Source organism: Antechinus flavipes, chromosome 1 (assembly GCF_016432865.1).
Source record: "Antechinus flavipes isolate AdamAnt ecotype Samford, QLD, Australia chromosome 1, AdamAnt_v2, whole genome shotgun sequence".
In the NCBI taxonomy this organism is placed as follows: Eukaryota; Metazoa; Chordata; class Mammalia; order Dasyuromorphia; family Dasyuridae; genus Antechinus; species Antechinus flavipes.
In genome coordinates, this window is record NC_067398.1 from 137,490,203 (window position 1) to 137,496,202 (window position 6,000).

Sequence of the window (6,000 nt, forward strand, 5' to 3'; positions counted from 1 at the left end):
CATCTCAGCCTTTCATCACTTCTCCGACTCTGCTTTTTGGGTTCTTTCTCTGTTAACTTTTCTGGTAAAGCTTCATGACATGGCTAATAAAAGGCTGAGACCCACAGCTTCCTCTTGCCTTCTTCTTGGAATCTCAGGCATGAAATGAAGAAAAGGTTGCTATTTCAAGTTTAAAAGGTTTTTCAGAGCCATAGTATTTACAAGACTTTAAAGACAAGTAGCACTGCTCTCTCAGACTAATTGAATTTTAAGGTGTACTGACTCACTATTATTATCAAAATTTCCTTACCTGGGAATTCTCTATAATATTGAATCACTGACCCAGTTTCTTTCCAAAAATATGTGAGCTATCATTATTATTTTCTTCCAAGAGCAAACCTTCCCAAAGAGTTTTGAATTTTAACTGGGATAAAAAGTTTAAATTAAAGATGTGTAACTCAGCATGTGATTGGAAACTGGTTGGAGGGAAGCCCACACTGGATAGCCCTATCTCTTCTATTGGGGTCGTATCCATGAACCAATCCATATTTTCATCCATCCAGAATAAGGAAGAGATGCAGCATCCGGCACTGAGAAACTATTAGGAGAAAAGGAACACATTTATTTGGCTAATCCCTATACCAGGCCCCTGTCCCTTCTGGGTCATAGATTCAGAGAAGAGATCTGATAATGAGGGAACTGATAATGAGAATTTATGCTTCAACTTTAGTATCAAGTTTTCCAGAATTCTTTTGAAGATTTCCACTGGAGCTTCTAGCTTCTGGAGGCTGGCTATTCCACTTCTGTGCAACTCTAATTGTTAGGAAGAAATAACCCAATTCCTTCATTTTCTAGATGATGAAACAGAATTGAAATCACTTGCCCAAGGCCACACAGATGTTTGGCAGAGCCATGCTACAAACCAGGTCTCTTGATTCTCAAGCCAATACCCCGTTTCCATTACACCATTTTGCCATGTGCTGAATGAGCTTTGTTATTTATTTGAGTATGGGAGTAGCTCACCCTCCAAAGAAGGTGGAAGGAGTTATTAATTCTCTCCCTTACCCCATTTCCTACACCAAAATAGATACATGCTTTCTGCACTATTCATATTCTAGCCAGTACAAAGCTGTCAGGGAGCAATTAGAAATCTTTAAATGAGCAATCTTTAAATATTATTTTGCTTACATTGAAAGGAATTGCAGATGTAAATGAAACAGTCTTAGTATCACTTTTTTAACCTTAATATACTTATAACTTAGTTCATTCATCCTCTTTTGAGTATTTCTCAGAAAGCCAATAATAATAACCTTAGTATGAATGTTTAAGTGAGAACTATTTTTCCCAAGAAACATTTAGTTCAGCAATGGGTTGCTACATGGGTTTCATATAATTACCAGATATTCTCCAGATATCCTCCAGATGCAACTAGGCACTTAATTTTTTAAAAATAAGAATACTAAAATATTATTTGCTTATTAAAATATTTCTCCCTTTTCCAACTATATAGCTGTGTGAGATCAGTTTTCTACATATAACCAAAATCACGTATTTAAACAGACTGACTGCTTATACCTCTGACACACAGAGTGAGGAACCATCATATTCACTGCCAATTTCAAAACTTCCCTCTGCCATCATCACTCAGCAACCAGTTCACCTGGTTTAAAGTTCACTACATATCCTTGTCAGTGCTCTCTATGGACTACAGTTGTTTCCTTGGTGGGGCAGGATATGGGGCCCAGTAGATTAAGGGATGTAAATGAATAGAATAAGGGAAAGTTTGAGCCTCTGCTTACAATTTATTCTCCAACTCCTGCTTATCTAGATCCCACTTTTCTGGGCACATAAGAGGAAGAAATTAAGGATGAAGGGGAGTTTGTAAACAATAGACAAGTCCATAGAGCAAAATAAGGGGGTTGAGAACTGCATAAGGTTAGAAATTTTCTGAAATTAAGTTTCTGATAAGTTAGCAATTGCCCAAACAATTGGCAAAAGTTCATATGAATTAATATTTTTCAAACTAGAGTAGCTGCTTCTATTTTTTAATCTATTTCTTCTGCTCTTGATGCTTAGAAATCTTCTGAATTCACAAATCTAACATCAAACTCAAATTAATGATATAAATCTCTAAGTTTTATTAAATCAACTCTCTCTTGTCCTCAAAAGACCTTTGACTAGAAGGATCAAATACAAGACCTCATCTCAGTGCCACAGATGACCATAAACCAGACCTCAAGAGCCACCAGCCAAAAAACCTCTCACTTTCACAGTATTAAGCTCAGTGGTAAGCTCAGAAGAGCATGTGAAAAACATGAAGTGATCGAGAAAGGCCATGAATCAAATTTAGTGGCAGGGCTGGTATAGGAGAAAGGCAGTACTCAGAAAGATATAGCCAGAAATGTAGTTCAGTCACCCAACACCTCTCCTTCCACAATGCTGCCTCAGGTTTGAACCCAGAATATCTGTTTTTGCCTCCTGCTGGTCCAAACTAAGTTGATCCATCATTTTGATTTCAATTGGGCAGCAATTTGGTTCAATTCTATGCATTATTTTTCCATGGCAGTGCTTGATATTTAAAATACATTTAAATATTAAATTTACATTTCTTTGATTTATGCATTGTCTTCTCTTCCCTTCTCATTAATCCTACTTTAAGAAATGTCTTTTAGAGGGAGCAACTCATTAACACCATAGTATGAATTAGTCTATTCCCTCTACAGCAATATATGAGAAGAGGTGAGAAGTGGGACTGTCCAAAAGGAGGAGAAAATGTGCAGAAAGGGGAGTAAGGACTGAGTTTTGCTTTCTTGTTTTCTTTATAATCTTGCCTAGGGGATCAAGAATCAAGAACATACATATTATTTCTAAATGTTTATTTCTAAGTTAGGTTTCATCAATTGACAGAAGACATGAGGCACATGAGAGGAAGAAATTTAGGATGAAGGGGAGTTTGTAAACAACAGACAAGTCCCTAGAGCAGAGTAGAAGGGGATTAAGAATTGAATAAAGTTAGAAATTTTTTGAAATTAAGTTTCTAACAAGTCAACAATTGCCCAAACAACTGGCAAAAGGTCATATGAACAAACATTTTTCAAACTAGAGAGTAGCAAGCCATCTGATCATTTAATCTGCTTCTTTTGCTCTTGATGCTTAGAAATCTGTTGAATTTACAAATCTAATCTCAAATTCATATTAATAAATCTCTAAGTTTTATTAAATCAGCTCCCTCTTTCCCTCTCCCTAAAAGACCTTTGCCTAGAAGGATCAAATACACTTGCAATTTTGGTGAGTATTTAATGAAGAATTAATCAATAAGGCTTTATTTGATACCTGTTGTGTCCAGATACAGCACTAAATGCTGGGGGTTTTCCATTACCAGGGTTAAACAGAAGGCTCTTGGACATGGGGAAACTAAAGATTAGAATGAAGGAAGAAGACAACATCTAAACTGACATGAGAGAACTAGTTTCAGATCTTGGACTAAGAAATAACTGACTGTGTGGGGGCACCCTCTTGTGGCAGTTTCCATTATCAATTTAAATTCTTACAGAGTCAACTTTGCTGTTTCTTTAATTATCCTATATAGGTAGTACTCTGCCAAGTTTCTTTGGGGGGACTAATAATGAGAATTCATTTTTCAATCTTAGTATCAAGTTTTCCAGAATTCTTTTGAAGATTTCTACTGGAGCTTCTAGCTTCCGGAGGTTGGCTATTCCACTTCTGTGCAGCCCTAATTGTTAGGAAATTTTAAACCTTCAAATACATGGAGACAGGCACACTCCCTTCCCTGAAAGATAAATATAACTACCCCAAACATTCCCTGAGATCTCTAACCTCCTTTTCTAATTCAGAGTCAAATAGTCATTCCTTAGCTAATTATTGAATGAATGAAAGTAAAAACGAAAAAAATCCAGACTTCTGTTTTTATACACTTGTAGCTCCTGTAAAATAATTCAACTGTTCCTCTTTATTCTTATCCTGGAGAAACAAGAATGACATTTAACCAAGAAGCAAAGGGATCCTTCCCTGGTACATTAAACAAGGCACTGAATCAAGTTATCTTACCTAAAGCACCATGACAACATTACTATGGCCATTGAAATGAAATACTCCCAGTTTTCAAGACACTGGGAAAACAGCAAAGCCAGGCTTTCTGACTCTTGTTCTAAACACCCAAACATAAGAATTGTTATTATTCAAACGTGCATCTAGATAATCTACTCCGCAGATAAACCAAGTGTTAAGGCAATGATCTGAGCAGGGCTAAATCTGTGATTCATTCTTGGCTCTATCAATAATATACTATTGTATATGATAAATGCCATCTTCATCCTACTGGTATCATAAGATTGGAACTTCAGAGTCATCTTTGACTTTCTGCATCCTTAACTCACCACATCTAATCATCTGCCAAATCCTGTTAATTCTGCCTCCTTAGGAATCTCAGTTATTCTGTGCTTTCCTCTCCCACTGTTACCTCCTTACTTCAGACCCTCATCATCTCTTCCATGGACTATTGCAAAAGCCTCATAAATTCTATTCTTCAGACTCTTCTTCCTCTAATCTATTCTTTTTGTAATTGGCAATTAACTTCTTTTAAAACTTTTTTTATTAAAGCTTTTTATTTTCAAAACATACACATGGATAATTTTCAATATTAACCTTTGCAAAACCTTGTGTTCCAAATTTTTTCCTCCTTTCCCTCTACCCCTTCCCTTGGATGGCAAATAATCTAATATATGTTAAACATGTTCAATTCTTCTATACATATTTCCATAATTATCATGCTGCACAAGAAAAATCAGAACAAAAAAGAAAAAATGAAAAGAAAACAAAACACAAGTAAACAACAAGAAGAGTGAAAATGCTGTGTTGTGATCCACCTCAATTCCCACACTTCTCTCTCTGGATGCAGATGGTTCTCTATCACAAACCATTGGAACTGGCCTGTATCATCTCATTGTTGAAGAGAACCACATCCATCAGAATTAATTATCATATAATCTTGCTGTTGACAATTAACAGATTTGTATGCTCACATTACTCCTGTAATTCTCAGTGACTTCTCATAACCTATATGATAAAATGGAAATTTCCTGACCAGTCGTTCAAAGCCTTCCAAAGTAGGTATCCTAAGCAATATACCCTACCTTTTTCATACTTCTCCCTTCATATATTTTACATTCTAGCTAAAGTGGACCACTAGCCATGTATCATATTGTGAGAAGAAAATAAATGAATTAAGATGACTGAAATCAGCATCCTTTTGCCACATAATGTGGCACAGATCATTATCTTCCCTTCTTCACACTGCATGGAGGAGTTCCAGAGAATAGTTGAGAAGTATACATCTTTCCTCACTAATTGATACCTATGAAATGTCAAATCTGCTGAGATCACTAATTCTGTGAGGAAGATCTCCCTTTCCTGTGGTAAATGAAGCAGACAGATAAGCCATGAATCAATCTCCTTGACCTCATTGTATGGAGGTTAATTGATTTTCTTCATTCTATAGTAGTAGGGGCTGAATGACTGAACCAGGTATGAATCTCCAGTTCAGTTATCAAGGTCGGGTAAGCCAGGCAGGACTCTATGATATTAACCACAAACACATGCCTCCCACCAAACCATAGGTGTTGCTAAATAATGGTGTCCATTATCCCCAAATTCCAACCTACAAGCCTTTTCTCCAACTACCCCCAGAAAAGACAAAATTCTTTTTGTTTAGAATGATAAGAAAGGACTTACCACTTGAGGGCGCCCTTACCTTGCAAGAAAAAAACATTTTGCCACTGTTACAATCCTTGAAAAAATACATCAATTCTTCAAGGATGGGCAGCCTCATCAATGTATATTTTCCCACCAGTGATAAAGTCAGCAGATCCTTGACAACTCATATATTCTTTGAAGTTGTTATGGCTGAAAAATTCCTCCCTCTGCTGCCGGTTCAATAATAGCCTTTTCATACTTTAGCCAATTGCTAGGCTCATGCCCCAAGGCTTTTCAAATTAAAAAGAC